The 19,034-nt window shown below is 32.4% G+C and overlaps 1 protein-coding gene across 1 annotated transcript in view; it reads right to left on the bottom strand.

Annotated features, from left to right (window-relative positions):
* The window catches only part of LOC142225126 (uncharacterized), a 979,687-nt gene that overhangs the window by 290,272 nt on the left and 670,381 nt on the right, over window positions 1–19,034 (bottom strand). The window lies entirely within an intron of this gene.

Consider the following 19,034-nt stretch of genomic DNA (forward strand, 5'->3'; position numbering starts at 1 on the left):
ATTTGAAACTTGACACAAGTAGTTGTTATTGATGTAGGTCGCATGGTATTGCAAATGTACCATATCGGGCCACTTTTATCTATAGTACCTATTTAAACCGACTCCCAGATTTGGGTTGCGGAGCCTCTCCAAAGCAAAATGCACCCGGTTGAAATTTGGTACGCGGTATTAGTATATGGTCTCTACTAACCATGGACAAATTAGTCCATATCGGTCCAGAAATATATATAGCCCCCATATAACCCATAGGAAGGTGTTATATTTCCTTTGTCATTCCATTTGTAACACATCGAAATATTGCTCGTGGTGAAATTCTGAGACAATCTAAGCATGTCTGTCCGTCCGTTGAAATTACGCTAACTTCCGAACGTAATAAGCTATCGATTTGACACTTTGGACAAGTAGTAGTTATTGATATCGGTCAGATGGTATGACAAATGCAGCGTTGCCAATTTAGCTTTTTTCCCGCTAGATTTGGCTTTTTTTGAAGACGTTTAGCGGGAAAAATATGCATTTAGCTTTTAGCTTTTTTCTGGCTTTTTTTCATAACCCTTTTAGCTATTTTTGGCTTTTTTTATTTTCGACATGTTCCTATTGAAATATGGATGAAGCTTCGTTTTTATCTAAGTCTTGCTGCCAGAATAAGGTTTTCCACATATTTCAAAACTCAATTGAAGCCTTAATAATTATTCCAGCCATTATGCGGGCATTTTTGCAGCAAATACACCTTATTGTAAAGTTTTTTCCTCTTATTCATAAAAATTATCGTAAACTTTAAATCTACTATTAACATACAAATTCCTTATACAAACTGCCAGTAAATTATTAGGAATAATAGCATTTGACTCGTTTATCCTTGAGGCCAAAGATTTCATGTCATTAAAATACGAACGCGAATTTTGGTTTTAATAGCATTTGTGAATTTCTCTTATACACAGAATAATTTCTACACCCAAAGAAATTTGTTAGTAGGGACAGCATAAAAGTCTGCTAAAACAGCAGAAAGTCTGCTGAAAAAGGGACAGCAGTAACTGTTTGCTGAAATAGCAAACATTTGCTGCTATTTTTTAAGCTCGATTACAGCAAAACATGTTTTATTTTGGCTGAAACAAATAAAAATGTCAACTGACATATATTGTCTTAACATAATTAAAACAATATTTTATGAATATCTAAAGTATTTGACCAAAAATCTGAATATTTATCGAATTGAGGCATAACAGCAAACAAAATGTTTGCTGATCGTATTTAGGAGCTTGTAAGTATATTACAGTGTAAAAATATACCAAAAACTACTTTTGGTTCTTTAATATATGCTTTGAGGAAAATTTTATAACCTAAACATTTTATAATTTGTTGTTCATTAGGTCCTGAAGTAAAAAAATATAACAGCAGACATCGACTGTTGTTTTTAGCAGACTTTTTTCTATGAGTGTACTTAAAGTCGAGTCTGAATTTGGAAATTTAAGTTGTCGTTAGCACGTTTTTAAAGCACTGTGATAGCTCATGAAGAAAAAGCTGAAAAAACGAATAAATTCAAATTTGATTCGGAATCAATACCAAAATCATTAGTGTACAAAATCTTTGGAACCGAACATAGAAATAATTAAGGAAATAAAGTTTTGATTGTGGTATTATTTTTTTTAACATCAAAAAATGCAATAAAAAAATTCGTTGTGACAATAGGTTTGTATGGGAAATTTTCGAATAAAAGTTATTCAGTATAAACTTGCAAGACATTTAGAATGGGTTTTATTCTCTTGCAGTTCTATGTGACATTGGACTTGTTGATGATTAACTAGCTGATAATTGCAAGTTTACTGGGAAAAAAGTTTTTACTAGGAAATATAAATGAAGGACTTCCAGTAAAAAATTGTGATAGTAATCAAAATGTATCGAGTACGCAAACAGAGCTAATATGACTTAGATTTTTTTACAGTCTGACAGAAATGGAAATCAAATGAATACAATTAAAATAATATGCATTTTAAGTGAAATAACGCCTTTCAGTTTGTTAAATTTCATTTAAAAATGTGACTTTTGATGCAAAAAATTTAGCTTTTTTTAAGCTATTTTTAAAAATTTTTTTGCTTTTTTTGGCAAGTTTTTTGGACAAATCTAGCGGTTTTTAGTGAAACAATTCTGGAAACGCTGGACAAATGGGACATATCGGACCACTTTTACGTATAACCCCTATATAAAACAACCTCCAGATTTGGTTGCGGATCCTCTTGGTGAAGCAAAATTCACCCGATCCGGCTGGTAGGTGGTGTTAGTATAATAATCATGCAATCATCCATATCGGACCAAAATTATATGTAGCCCCCATACAAACCGATACCCAGATTTGAGCTTCGGAGCCTTTTGGAGGAGAAAAATTCATCTGATCCGGTTGAAATTTGGTACGTGGTTTTAATATATGGCCTGAAAACCCCATACAAATTTGGTCGAAATCAGTCCATAATTATATATAGCCCCCAGCTTCGGAGCTTCTTGGAGGAGAAAAATTATCTGATCCGGTTGAAATTTGGTACGTGGTGTCAGTAACAACCATTGGTCCATATAGGTCCATAATTATATATAGACCCCCCCAGAGTTGGCTTGTGGAGGCTCTAGGAGGAGCAAATTTGCTCAGATTTGGTTGAAATTTGGTACGTGGCGTTAGTTATGGTATCTAACAACCATACAAAAATTGGTCCACATCGGTCCCTAATTATATATATATAGCCCCCATATAAACCGATCCCCAGATTTGGTTTGCGGAGCCTATAAGAGAAGCTACATGGTGTTGGTATATGGTCTCTAACAATCATGCAAAAATAGGTTCACATCGGTCCATTATTATTTATAGCCCCATATAAACCGATCCCTAGATTTGACCTCCGGAGCTTCGTGAAAGAGGGAAATTCATTCGATTCGGTTGAAATTTGATACGTAATGTTAGTATGTGGTCTCTAACAACCATGCAGGAATTGGTACATAGCGGTCCATAATTATATATAGCCCTCATATAAACCGATCCCCAGATTTGACCTCCGGAGCCTCGTGAAAGAGGAAAACTTATCCTATTCGGTTGAAAAAAAATTGGTCGAAATCAGTCCAAAAATTGGTCGAAATCAGTCCAAAATTATATATAGCCCTTATATAAACCGATCCCCAAATTTGACCTCCGGAGCCACTTGGAAGAGCAGAATTCATCCGATTCGGTTGAAATTTGGTACGTGATGTTAGTATGTGGTCTCTAACAACCATAAAGGAATTGGACCATATCGGTCCATAATTATATATAGCCCCCATATAAACCGATCCTCAGATTTGACTTCCGGTGCCATTTGAAGAACCAAAATTCATCCGATCTGATTGAAATTAAATATGTGGTATGTATATGGTCTCTAACAACCACGCAGGAATTGGTCCATATCGGTCCATAATTATATGTAGTCCCCATATAAACCGATCCCCATATTTGACCTCCGGAGCCTCTTGGTAGAGCAAAATTCATCTGATTCAGTTGAAATTTGGTACGTGGTATTAGTATATGACCTCTAACACCCATGCAAAAATTGGTTCACACCGGTCCATAATTATATATAGCCCCATATAAACCGATCCCCAGATTTGACCTCCGGAGCCTCGTGAAGAGCAAAACTCATCCTATTCGGTTGAATTGTGGTACGTGGTGTTAGTATATGGTCTCTAACAACCACGCAGGAATTGGTCCATAGCGGTCCATAAATATATATAGCCCCCATATAAACCGATCCCCAGATTTGACCTCCGGTGCCTTTTGGAGAAACAAAATTCATCCGCTCTGATTGAAATTTAGTACGTGATGTTAGTATGTTATATGGTCTCTAACAACCATGCAGGAATTGGTCCCTATCGGTCCATAATTATATGTTGTCCCCATATAAACCGATCGCAGATTTGACCTCCGGAGCCACTTGGAAGAGCAAAATTCATTTGTATCAGTTGAAATTTGGTACGTGGTTTTAATATAAGCCTCAAAAACCCATACAAAAATTGGTCAAAATCAGTCCATAATTATATATAGCCCCCATATAAACCGATCCTCAAATATGACCTCCGGAGCCACTTGGAAGAGCAACATTCATCCGATTCGGTTGAAATTTGGTACGTGATGTTAGTATGTGGTCTCTAACAACCATGCAGGAATTGGTCCATATCGGTCCATAATTATATATAGCCCCCATATAAACCGATCCCCAGATTTGAACTCCGGTGCCTTTTGGAGAAGCAAAATTCATCCGATCTGAATGAAATTTAGTACGTGGTGTTAGTATATGGTCTCTAACAACCATGCAGGAATTGGTCCATATCAGTCCATAATTATATATAGCCCCCACATAAACCGATCCGGAGATTTCGTTTTGGAGTCTCTTGGAGGTGCAAATTTCATCGGAGTCAGTTGAAATTTGGTACATTGTGCTAGTATATATCCGATAACAACCATGCAACAACTAGGTCCATATCGGTCTATAGTTATATATAGCCCTCAGATAAATCGATCCCCAATCACAAAAAAATTGGTCCATAACGGTTCATAATTGAATATAGCCTCCGTATAAGCGACCCCCATATTTCAATTCTGGCTCTCTAAGTACCGTACAAAAGTCCATATCGTAATTATTTGTAGACTTACCTATATATACCTTTTTTGATTAATATATACCCCTATGGAATAACTTCCAATTAAGAAGGCTATGGTAAGGAGTTTTAAGATACCTTGCCATTGGTGAGTATTTCTACAACCCAAGTAATTCGATTGTGGATGACAGTTTTTAGTAGAAGTTTCAACACAGTCTATGGTGGAGGGTACGTAAGATTCGGACTGGCCGAACTTACGGCCGTATATACTTTTTTATTTTCTTTTCTTATTTTATTGTTCATAAAGAAAATATGTAGATAATAACATCAAATTTTAGAATCATTTAGGAGGTGTCGAATTGGCTACACTTGACACTAATAATGACATTCAAACGGCCGGCGAAAAAGGCATCATATGCTAGACGAAATTGGGTTTGCGGTATTTTGGCCCATTCCCGTGGTGTCTTGAAACAATCTACAAGTTGGTATTTTTTCGTGGCAACCTTTCTCTCCATAATGTCACCGGCGCTAAAGTCCAAGGGATTAAGATCCGTAAATTTTGGTGGCCATCGTACGGTGGAAAAGTATCAAGGAACATTTTTTTAAAACTATTTTTTCCGACGTGTACTTCGTGCGATGGTGCTGCAGCCGGAATTATCATCGATCTCTCCGAACCATCGATCGATGAATACTAGAGGGGATCGGACATTGGCCGTTAGGGTGGGCCACGCCATTGCATCTGGCAGCGCCTGATTTGTAGTGGTCTATCGAAACGGTGTCAATTTTCAGCTGATCTCTTTTTCAAGTAAACCCAAGCACTTTTACACACTTCATCACTACTGTGGTACACGGTATAATAAAGTTGTGAATTTGTATGTAATGCCCAGAAAGAGCCAATCTTTTAGTACACCGATCGTCTTAGAATTAAATTCTGAGTCGATATCGCGACTTACGTCCGTCTGTCTGCTGATGAATTTTTGCCTGAAAAGTTCACCTAGCAGTTTTAGTCGGTTGGTCTCCAACTTTGTTCGTTTTTCGCCTCAAAGATGATCACTATTAATTTTGAAAAAAAAAAAAATCGGCTTAGATTTGGTTATAGCTGCCATATATATATGTAACCGATGTGGTCATAAATGACCATTGAAATTTATGTCAACTTGTCGACTGCTGAAGAGCCGGACACCAGATCATGGGTCTACCTTTGCTGTACATAACAATGTAAAATTTTCGAGTTCAGTCCCCACTTTTTTTTTCTCTATTGGAAAAAATTTTTCTAACCCGAAATTTATGTTTAAAATTTGTTATCTTGCAGGAATTTAACTACTCTTGAATCCATACATCTCTTAAAGACTACTAAGCCATAGACTTTCTCTCCTTACTAGTATGACTTCTTATCGAAGAAAAGTAAATAAAAAAAAAATACCAAACAAATGTTAAGAGCTTTAAATTCTGTTTACGTTTTTTTTTGGGCCAATTGCTGAAATTGTATTTCCTTCATGTCTTATTTTAAATCCCAACAAATTGAAAAATTTTCTTGGGTTTTTTTATTACAAAGAATTCCATTGCAAAACGCAATGATGTATATGGCGGTATGTGCATATGTGTGTGTGCGAATTACAATTCTTGTGCATGCGGTTGTAGTAGAAAAGGGAAATGAATTCTTTGTTGCCTACTTTAAGGATATTCGTTGTCGTATTAACCCTTTTTTTTGCTTCAAATAAAATAGGATATATCTTGTCAGAAAATATATGTTGTATTATAAGTGTGCGTGTGTGTACATTTGTATCATTATAGCTTGTATGGATGGATATAAATGCTTTCGGTAAGACCTTGGGTTTCTATTGAATTACAAATTATTTTCTTTAACTGCTTTAACAAATGTAACAACAGCAAAAAAAAAAATTGTCTACTCAGCTAAGGACATGTTTTATGTATGACTGTATCTTTTTTTTGGCTACAGATGACTTGTAATCTCTGTGTGTGTGCTGTTTAAGTACAAACATTATTTTGATTAGAAAAATGAAATCACTGGCAACTGTATAATAAACACAATTTTATTGATATCAGCTAATGTTGTCAATAAGGCCATGTTGGCTTTACGCAATATTTGAATATAGAAAAGGTTATGAGCACTAATCGAGGTCAAGAAAAATTAAATTTTCTTAGAATGAATGTCATGCCAGTCCACAAATTATTAAAACGCTGTGGATATTTTAGTTTTCTATGCTTACATCTTTGCCAAAATTCCGTTCTCATTACTTATTTGATATATCGATGGTGGATTGTGCTTAATATTAATGATTTTTTTTCACTGAAAGTGAAAAAGTTAACTCAGAAAAAATTAGCTTGGGTTCAAAGGAAACGATTTTGGTACTAATTCTGAGCCACAAGAGCTATAAAAATTTATATTCGGACACAGATCTTTTTTTTTATCAAATTTTATGTCCCTTTTTGCGATTAATAAAGCAATTAACATACAATTTAATGTCGTATTAAAAATCCACAAACCCGATAGTTCAAAATAGAAAAAAAGAATTAAAACATAAATAAAACTTCAAGACTACTTTTAGCACAATAATTCCTTCGATAAACTGTCAATAAATTATTATGCAACCTATAAAATAAAAACAACAATATTTTGAGGTTGTTGATCAAATCTTTGTGGTTAGTATAATAAAGTTGTTTTATTCGAAGAAAATTTTTTGTATTGAATTTATATAAAATGTCAAAATCTTATTTATATAGAAAATTTTTTCGAAATTTTATTTCTATGGAAAATTTTGTAAAAACTCTCTTTCTATAGAAAATTTGTCAACAGTTTATTTCTATAGAAAATTTTGTCAACATTTTATTTTTATAGAAAATTTTGTCAAATTTTATTTTCTAGAAAATTTTGTCAAAATTTTATTTCTATGGAAATTTTTGTCAACATTTTATTTCTATAGAAAATTTTGTTAAAATTTTATTTCTATGGAAATTTTTGTTAAAATTTTATTTCAATAGAAAATTTTGTCAAAATTCTATTTCTATAGAAAATTTTGATAAAACTTTATTTCTGGGGAAACTTTTGTGAAAATTTTATTTTTATGGAAAATTTTGTCAAATTTCTATTTCCATAGAAAATTTTGATAAAATTTTATTTCTGTAGAAAATTTTGTTAAAATTGTATTTCTATAGAAAATTTTGTGACAATTTTATTTCTATGGAAAATTTTGTCAAAATTCTATTTGTATAGAAAATTTCGTAAAATTTTTTTTCTGCAGAAAGTTTTGTCAAAATTTTATTTCTTTATAAAATTTTGTTAAAATTGTATTTCTATAGAAAACTTTTTAAAAATGGTATTGCTATAGAAAATTTTGTCAAAATTCTATTTCTATAGAAAACTTTTTCAAAATTTTATTTCAATTGAAAAATTTTGTCCAAATTTTATTTTTGTATAAATTTTTGTTAAATTTTTATTTTGTATGGAAAATTATTTTCAAAACAGTTTAACAGTTTATTTCTATAGAAAATTTTGTCAAAATTGTATTTTTATAGAAAATTTTGTCAAATTTTATTTTCTAGAAAATTTTGTCAAAATTTTATTTCTATAGAAAATTTTGTCAAAATTTTATTTCCATGGAAATTTTTGTCAAAATTCTATTTCCATAGCAAATTTTGTCAACATTTTATTTCTACAGAAAATTTTGTCAAAATTGTATTTCCATGGAAAATTTTGTTAAAATTTTATTTCTATAAAAAATTTTGTCAAAATTTTATTTCTATAGAAAATTTTGTCAAAATTTTATTTCTATGGAAAATTTTGTTAAAATTTTATTTCTTTAGAAAATTTTGTCAAAATTTTATTTCTATGGAAAATTTTGTCATGATTTTTTCTATGGAAAATGTTGATAAAATTTTAGTTCTTTAAAAAATTGTTTTAAAATTGCATTTCAATAGAAAACTTTTTCAAAATTTTATTTCTATAGAAAATTTTGTCAAGATTTTATTTCTATGGAAAATTTTGTTAAAATTTTATTTCTGTGGAAAATTTTGTCAAAATTCTATTTCTATAGAAAATTTAGATAAAACTTTATTTCTGGGGAAAATTTTGTGAAAATTTTATTTCTATGGAAAATTTTGTCAAATTTCTATTTCCATAGAAAATGTTGATAAAATTTTATTTCTGTAGAAAATTCTGTTGAAATTGTATTTCTATAGAAAATTTTGTTAAAATTTTATTTCCATGGAAAATTTTGTCAAAATTCTATTTCTATAGAAAATTTTGTCAAAATTTTATTTCTATGGAAAATTGTGTTAAAATTTTATTTCTTTAGAAAATTTTGTCAAAATTTTATTTCTATGGAAAATTTTGTCATGATTTTTTCTATGGAAAATGTTGATAAAATTTTAGTTCTGTAAAAAATTGTTTTAAAATTGCATTTCAATAGAAAACTTTTTCAAAATTTTATTTCTATAGAAAATTTTGTCAAAGTTTTATTTCTATGCAAAATTTTGTCACAATTCAATTTCTATAGAAATTTTTGTCAACATTTTATTGCTATGAAAATTTTTGTTAAAATTTTTTTTCTGTATAAATTTTTGTTAAAATTGTATTTTTAAAGAAAACTTTTTCAAAATTTTATTGCTATAGAAAGTTTTGTCAAAATTCTATTTCTATAGAAAATTTTGATAAAATTTTATTTCTGTATAAAATTTTGTTAAAATTGTATTTCTATAGAAAACTTTTGCTACACTATTGCTATAGAAAATTTTGTCAAAATTCTATTTCTATAGAAAATTTTAATAAAATTTTATTTCAGAATTTTTTCAAAATTTTATTTCTATGGAAAATTCAGTCAAAATTTTATATCTATAGAAAAATTGTGTCAAAATTTTATTTCTACAGAAAATTTTGTCAAAATTTTATTTCTACAGAACATTTTGTTAAAATTTTGTTTCCATTGAAAATGTTGTCAAAATTCTATTTCTATAAATTTTTTTTTCAAAGTTTTATTTCTATGGAAAATTTAGTCAAAATTTTATTTCTATAGAAAAATTTTGTCAAAATTTTATTTCTATAGAAAATTTTGTCAACATTTTATTTCTATAGAAAATTTTGTCAACATTTTATTTCTGTAGAAAATTTTGTAAAAATTTTATTTCTATGGAAAATTTTGTCAAAATTCTATTTCTATAGAAAATTTTGTGAAAATTTTATTTTTATAGAAAATTTTGTCAAAATTTTATTTCTATAGAAAATTTTGTCAAACCACACCAAAAAAGAGCGTCAGAAAAAAATCATCGCGCGCTTCATCTGCTTTAAACCACTGTTCAGGTAGCTAGAATTATCAGTTTTAGAGTATCAATCAGAAGCACTGCAAAATCGACCAATGCATCCAGAAAAATCGAAGCTCATGTCTCTACAGACAAGCCTGTTTAGAAAACGCCTCACGTTAGAAAAAAATTCCGACATTTGTTGTACGATGTCTCTAATTTTGGCGCATAAATGGAAACAAATCCGTGCATATTTATGTGTATAAACGGATCAAGGACGAATGTGGCTTATATAAAATAGGTATTTAATTTTGCATTTTATCTTGCAAAAATTCCAAATATACTAACATTTCATTTAGGAGACAATATTAAAGAGTTTTAATGCCGACATTTTTGTCGTAAATACATGTATAGATTTTAAAATGTCTTCCCTAATGATATCTTTTGATGAACAGTCAAATATGCTTTTCTAGACATAGGCTTAATTTTCACTTCTCTAGAGGTAAAATATGAAAATCATTTGCTAAAAATCATACGCTGTTTTCCCTTTAAAGTTAAATTTTGTGAATTTTACTGATTAAATTAAACACAATAAGGAGGAAGCGAAAGAAGCCAGGACTTGCTCTCAGGTGGCATTTGAATTTAGAGACAGTGTATTTTTATTTTTCCACATAACATTTCTAAGTTGTAGGAAGTTTGTTAACAACACGTATTTTTATGACACTAATTGGATATTTATATAAATGTATACACCGAAAAAAGTAGACTGTTTTATAGGAAAAATGAACTACGTTGCCCGAAAATGGAACTGAATTGTACTCCACATTTTGAGATTTCCCCAAAGCGTTGTTAAAACCAAGAAAAATTAATGCCCTGTTAAAATTTTTAACTACAACTCACGAAATTACATACTCTAATATTTAGAAGAAAAAATGAACTTCAAGTAAAGAAAGAAATCATTGGCCCCAAATCATGACCATTTTAACCATACTGTAGTTCATTCTTACTATTTTTTGGGAATCGTAAGAAAATGTTCTTTTTCTTTAGTTCATATTGAACTTATGTATACGGCCAATGAACTTTAAACCCACGTTTAGTTGATAAAATGTTTGAACCATACTTAAAAAAATGAGATTTAATTAAGCTGTAAAAATTTCAAAAGGAAAATAATAAATTTTTACTACTAGCAAATATTTTTTTTTTCCAATAAAAATAAGTTAAATTTAGCGTTAGTTTAACTATGGATTTTTTTCTGTGTATAAAAATTGCCTTTTTCATATAATTTGACAAAATTGTAGTATCTTACTTAGTATGAAGTCGTTATTACTATTTAGTGGTATTAAATAAACCATACGTATAAACCTCATATCTGTGTCAAATAAATAACATGTAAATGCATGTACATGGGGGGTTTTCATTGGTTTATGTGGTCAGGTTGGTGTTAGAGATTTTTTTGCAACACACTCCATATGTCCAAAAACCGATGTAAATAAATTTATCTCTACCACTGGGAATATGGTTTACGAAACCATAGAGGAGATTTAATAATTACCGTTTTGGAAATTTCATTGATTGTTTTTTAAATCTATCAAAATAATTACAAATAGTGTAAAATTAATTTGCAATGTATTGTTTTTACCATCTTTAAGTTGAATTTAAGTGTGAGGAATTTAATTCGTGTAATTTAATTTCAGATAGTTAAAATGGGAATATCTGAATTATTGGTAATCGTCAAAAATGTGACATATCATACATCTTGCTTTTTCTGAATTGGTTTAAGAGTGCAATTGCTTTCATCCAATATACGGATAACGTGATCCATATGTTAGCAGAAAAAGCACTGTTGAAAAAATTCTTCCAAAACTAGCAGATTTTTATACGCTCCACCATGTCATTCCGTTTGTAACACATCGAAATATTGCTCTAAGACCCCATAAAGTATATATATATTCTGGGTCGTGGTGAAATTCTGAGTCGATCTAAGCATGTCCGTCCCTTCGTCCGTCCGTCCGTCTGTTGAAATCACGCTAACTTCCGAACGAAACAAGCTATCGATTTGAAACTTGGCACAAGTAGTTGTTATCGATGTAGGTCAGACGGTATTGAAAATGGGCCATATCGGTCCACTTTTACGTATAGCCCCCATATAAAGGGACCCTCAGATTTGGCTTGTGGAGCCTCTAAAAGAAGCATATTTCATCCTATCCGGCTGAAATTTGGTATATGGTGTTGGTATATGGTCTCTAACAACCATGCAAAAATTGGTCCACATCGGTCAATAATTATATATAGCCCCCATATAAACCGATCCCCAGATTTGGCTTGTGGAGCCTCTAAGAGAAGCATATTTCATCCGATACGGCTGAAATTTGGTACATGGTGTTGGTATATGGTCTCTAACAACCATGCAAAAATTGGTCCACATCGGTTCATAATTATATATAGCCCCCATATAAACCAATCCCCAGATTTGGCTTGCGAAGTCTCCAAGAGAAGCAAATTTCATCCAATCCGGTTGTAATTTGGAACATGGTGTTAGTATATGATCTTTAACAACCGTGGCAGAATTGGTCCATATCGGCCCATAATTATATATAGCCCCCATATAAAACATTCTCCAGATTTTACCTCCGGAGCCTCTTGGAGGAGCAAAATTCATCCGATCCGGTTCAAATTAGGCACGTGGTGTTAGTATATGGTCGCTAACAACCATACCAAAATTCGTCCAATCACACAAAAATTGGTCCATATCGGTTCATAATCATGGTTGCCACTAGAGCCAAAAATAATCTACCAAAATTTTATTTCTATAGAAAATTTAGTCAAATTTTTTTTTCTATAGAAAATTTTGTCAAAATTTTATTTCTATAGAAAATTTTGTCAAAATTTTAATTCTAGAGAAAATTTTGTTAAAATTTTATTCGGTTCATAATAAAATTTTCATCATTGTCAAAATTTTATTTCTATAGAAAATTTTGTCAAAATTTTAATTCTAGAGAAAATTTTGTTAACATTTTATTCGGTTCATAATAAAATTTTCATCATTGTCAAAATTTTATTTCTATAGAAAATTTTGTCAAAATTTTATTTCTATAGAAAATTTTGTCAAAATTTTATTTCTATAGAAAATTTTGTTAAAATTTTTGTCAAAATTTTATTTCTATAGAAAATTTTGTTAAAATTTTATTGCTGTAGAAATTTTTGTCAAAATTTTCTTTCTATAGAAAATTTTGTCAAAATTTTTATTTCTATAGAAAATTTTGTGAAAATTTTATTTCTATAGAAAATTTTATTAAAATTTTATTTCTGTAGAAAATTTTGTTAAAATTTTATGTCTACTTTGTCAAACTGAATTATGTACGTATTGGATCGATCTTTTTTGATTTAATATATACCACGTATGGACTTACATACAATTTAGAAGATGGTGTTAGGAGGTTTTAAGATACCTCGCCATCGGCAAGCGTTACCGCAACTTAAGTAATTCGATTGTGGATGGCAGTGTTTAGATGAAGTTTCTACGCAATCCATGATGGAGGGTACATAAGCTTCGGCCTGGCCGAACTTACGGCCGTATATACTTGTTTTTTTTTTGTAAATGCTGAATCAATTTATACGATTTCGTTTTAATAACTTGAAGTAAGTACACTTTCCTGGCATTTCTCGCAACACCCTTGCATGTGGAATAATAATACAACCATATAAGTGTAATTATATGAAACTCTAAAACTGACCTATTTACCATTAAATAACAAACAGCATTGATTTTGTTTCTTGTATTATTGATTTCCCAAACGAATGCAAGAAATTCAATTTGAACTATAAAAGGGTTTCAACTAACACTGTCTTACTCTCACAAATACATAGTCAAGCATTTCCTGTAAGCAGACTACATAACAGCATTTCGTAACAGGGGATGTATTTTAATATGAAATACGGATTTGCTAACAATACTTCTCTCTTATACACTCACTCACTCTCTCTCTCCCGTTTTATTTACTGGCTTTATTTAGTTGCCCATGTATTTGTAAATTTCAAAGTAATATGGGGATCAGTTTTTTTTTCGATTCTATTAAAGCTACGTCATTCTTATGTGATACATGGGACTTCCATTACATTGTGTATCGAAATACCGAAAAGAAATGCTTATTTGTATGTGACGACATTTGGCTATTGTCGAATTTATGTAAACAAATTTCCAATACAATGACATTCTATGGACGAACATGTGGGTCATTCTTTTCTTAGTAATGTACGACAGAGGTAGACAAAGGAATAGTTAATTCGATGTAGAAGAAAAATTAACATTCCACAAGAGAAAAGAGATTAAATTCCATATTGAATAATATGTTTACTGGGATGTAGTGGATAGAATATATTTCAAAAAGTGAGAAATAATTTTATATAAAGTCGGCCGGAGCTGACTAGGGCATTGTAATCAAATTCAAAAAGTACACGAATTGAATTTTTCAAAAATTGGATAAAGTTTTTTTTTTCTCTTTTATGCATGTTAATACATTTACTTTAGACCATATCAAAATTTGACTTTTCAAATTTGTAAAATTGTAGAAATTGTCTTTTTTATAGTTTAGAAAAATCTAATTTGTGACTTTATAAGAGTGTGAAAAACTAGACCTTAGACTTATGGAGGTTATTGAAAAGTCGACTTTTGACCTACCAGACATTTTAAATGAGTTATTTATAAGCTACAGAACATTATCGCATATGTGGAATGTCCTTTCTTACTGGACTTTTCACTACCATGGTCCATATCGGACCATAATTATATAAAGTCCCCGTGAGTGATCGATCCCTTATTGTAATTCCATGCGCCAACACAAGGTGCAATTTAATTCGACGCGGTTAAAATTCTATCCAACAAGCAAACATTTGTCTATATCGGTCCATATAAACCGATCTCAAGATTTGGCTTCTTCAGCGTCATGGAAGCTGATTTTAGTTCGATTTTTCTGACATGTGACGTTTGTATACATTTTCTTAAATAGCACAAAAAGCTGTCGAGATAGGTGTACAGTTAGATATTCTTTATATAAACTGATAAGTATCTAAAGTACCCAGCAAAAAATTTTGGAAGTTTTGCTAAAGGCACAATTTTGAAAGCACTTTCAAAAAATTTACTCCCAAAGATGTTCTTTATTTTAACTACAATGTCCGTCTGTCTGTCTCTCTGTCTGTTGTAATCACGCTACAGTCTTCAATAATGAAGCAATCGTGCTGAAATTTTGCACAAACTCGTCTTTTGTCTGCAGGCAGGTCAAGTTTGAAGATGGGCTATATCGGTCCAGGTTTTGATATAGTCCCCATATAAACCGACCCCCGATTTGGGGTCTTGGGCTTATAGAAATCATAGTTTTTATCCAATTTTCCTGAAATTTTTGATATAGTCCCCATATAAACCGACCTCCCGATTTGGGGTCTTGGGTTTATAGAAATCATAGTTTTTATCCAATTTTCCTGAAATTTGAAATCTAGAGGTATTTTATGACCATAAAGAGGTGTGCCAAAAATTGTGAGTATCGGCCCATATGTTGGTATAGCCCCCATTTGGGGTCTTGGGCTTATAGAACCACAGTTTTTATCCAATTTGCCTGAAATTGAAAATCTAGAGGTACTTGAGGACCATCAAAAGGTGTGCCGAAAATGGTCCGTATCGTTCCATGTTTTGGTATAGCTCCCATATAGACCGATCTCCCGATTTTACATCTTGGGTTTATAGAATCCGTAGTTTAATAGATTGGCTGATAAGTCCCCGGTCTGAAACATAGATGGCGTCGCTAGTATTTTTATATAGTACCTACCTTCAAATGATTCGTGTCAAAATTTGGCGTCTGTAAGTCAATTAGTTTGTGAGATAGAGCGTCTTTTGTGAAGCAACTTTTGTTATTGGAAAAAAAGGAATTTCGTGTTTTGATAAAATACTGTTTTCTGAAGGGAAAAAAATACGGTGGAAACAAAAATCTGGCTTGATAATAAGTTTCCGGACTCTGCCCCAGGGAAATCAACAATAATTGATTGGTATGAAAAAATTCAAGCGTGGTGAAATGAGCACGGAGGACGGTGAACGCAGTGGACGCCTGAAAGGGGTGGTTACCGACGAAAACATCAAAAAAATCCACAAAATGATTTTGAATGACCGTAAAATGAAGTTGATCGAGATAGCAGAGGCCTCAAAGGAACGTGTTGGTCATATCATTCATCAATATTTGGATATGCGGATGCTCTGTGCAAAATGGGTGCCGCGCGAGCTCACATTTGACCAAAAACAACAACGTGTTGATGATTCTGAGCGGTGTTTGCAGCTGTTAACTGGTAATACACCCGAGTTTTTCCGTCGATATGTAACAATGGATGAAACATGGCTCCATCACTACACTCCTGAGTCCAATCGACAGTCGGCTGAATGGACAGCGACCGGTGAACCGTCTCCGAAGCGTGGAAAGACTCAAAAGTCCGCTGGCAAAGTAATGGCCTCTGTTTTTTGGGATGCGCATGGAATAATTTTTATCGATTATCTTGAGAAGGGAAAAACCATCAACAGTGACTATTATATGGCGTTATTGAAGCGTTTGAAGGTCGAAATCGCGGCAAAACGGCCCCATATGAAGAAAAAAAAAGTGTTGTTCCACCAAGACAACGCACCGTGCCACAAGTTATTGAAAACGATGGCAAAAATTCATGAATTGGGCTTCAAATTGCTTCCCCACCCACCGTATTCTCCAGATCTGGCTCCCAGCGACTTTTTCTTGTTCTCAGACTGCAATGAAGAGGTAATCGCCGAAACTTAGACCTATTTCGAGGCAAGACCGAAGGAGTACTACCAAAATGGTATCAACACATTGGAAGGTCGTTATAATCGTTGAAGGGAACTATGTTGAAGGGAACTATGTTGAATAATAAAAACGAATTTTGAGAAAAAATGTGTTTTTCTTTGTTAGACCGGGGACTTATCAGCCAACCTATTAATAAAGAACATCTCAGGAAGTAGATAGAATGTCATGCCGTGGTGTCATATAAGGTTCATGTCACAAACATTTCAATAGACGTTTTGGTGCAGCGTGTTCAATGTCGTTTGTGGCTGAGTGTGCTAAGGCGTTCTGGTATGGTGCCAACAGACCGAGGTTTAACCCCCAGTGGAATCGAAGAATTTTTTTAAATTTGTAAAAATTAGATAAAAAGAAAATAAAAGTGAAATTGGAAAAAACTTTGTTTTTTTAGTTTTCTTAAAGTTTTTATCCAAATGAACTTCTAAGGCACAATTTCTAAAGCAATGCAAAATATCCAAAAATGGAGTACTTCCGTCCTATGACAAGCCCATGTAAAATTCGTTCGGGATAATCCAAGTTTGCACTACTTCCGAATCACAAATTCTTCCGGACTCTTTTTGTGCTGGGTATATAATGTTCATAGGAAACTACGACTTTATGTTAATATGCTAGAACTTGTTTTGTTCGGGACGTACAATTTTTTTTAAATATAATATGTGTGAATGCAAACATATATTAATTTAGAAAATGCCTATAAACATATATGTGTTTAGAAAAAGAGACCGAGAGAGTATGCTGCAAGTAAAAAAAATTAAGTAACTAACTGGCGCCTTAAAAATATATACACACAAATAACATTTCATTCAAAAGTTTTTGTTTTTTTTTCTACCAGTGTATGCCTAAGGTGAAAACTAATATGTTTGAAAAGTACAAACAATATTTTGTTTGGACTAATGCTGAAAATGTGTATGCTTGAAGCAGAATGCTTTTGGGAGTATATGTTAAAGAAGTGATTTTTTTAGGGTGCAGAAACCAAGAGTTTTATCCGATTTACCCATAATTAGAAATCTAAAGGTATTTAATGTCCACAATTACATTGTGTCAAATTTGAGTTATATCTGTCTAAAAATAATAATAATAATATTAACTTTGTCATTCCGTTTGTAACACATCGAAATATTGCTCTAAGACCCCATAAAGTATATATATTCTGGGTCGTGGTGAAATTCTGAGTCGATCTGAGCATGTCCGTCCGTCCGTCCGTCCGTCCGTCCATCCGTCTGTTGAAATCACGCTAACTTCCGAACGAAACAAGCAATCGACTTGAAACTTGGCACAAGTAGTTGTTATTGATGTAGGTCGGACGGTATTGCAAATGGCCCATATCGGTCCACTTTTACGTATAGCCCCCATATAAACGGACCCCCAAATTTGGCTTGCCGAAATTTTGTACATGGTGTTAGTATATGGTCTCTAACAACCATGCAAAAATTGGTATACATCGGTCCATAATTATATATAGCCCCCATATAAACCGATCCCCCGATTTGGCTTGCCGAGCCTCTAAAAGAAGCAAATTTCATCCGATCCGGCTGAAATTTGGTACATGATATTGGTCCACATCGGTCCATAATTATATATAGCCCTCCATATAAACCGATCCCCCGATTTGGCTTGCGGAGCCTCTAAGAGAAGCAAATTTCATCCGATCTGGCTGAAATTTGGTACATGGTGTTAGTATATGGTCTCTAATGACCATGCAAAAATTGGTCCACATCGGTCCATAATTATATATAGCCCCCATATAAACCGATCCCCAGATTTGACCTCCGGAGCCCCTTGGAAGAGCAAAATTCATCCGATTCGGTTGAAATTTGGTACGTGATGTTAGTATATGATATTTAACAAGCATGCCAAGAGTGGTCCATATCAGTCCATAATCATATATAGTCCCCATATAAACCGATCCCGAGATTTGGTTTTGGAGCCTCTTGGAGGAGCAAATTTCATCCGAGTCAGTTGAAATTTGGTACATTGTGCTAGTATATGGCCGTTAACAACCATGCCTAACTAAGTCCATATCGATCTATAGTTATATATAGCCCTCAGATAAATAGATTCCCAATCACACAAAAATTGGTCCATATCAAGTTCATAATTGTATGTAGCCCACATATAAGCGATCCCCATATTTCAATTCTGGCTCTCTACGTACCGTGCAAAAGTCCATATTGATTCGTAATTATTTTTTGTCTAATATATACCACGTATGGACTAACTCACAATTTAGAAAGCGATGTTAAGATACCACAACCCAATTAATTGGATTGTGGGTGACAGTCTTTCGTAGAAGATTCTACGTAATCCATGGGGAGGGTACATAAG

Source organism: Haematobia irritans, chromosome 2, assembly GCF_050003625.1.
Source record: "Haematobia irritans isolate KBUSLIRL chromosome 2, ASM5000362v1, whole genome shotgun sequence".
In the NCBI taxonomy this organism is placed as follows: domain Eukaryota; kingdom Metazoa; phylum Arthropoda; class Insecta; order Diptera; family Muscidae; genus Haematobia; species Haematobia irritans.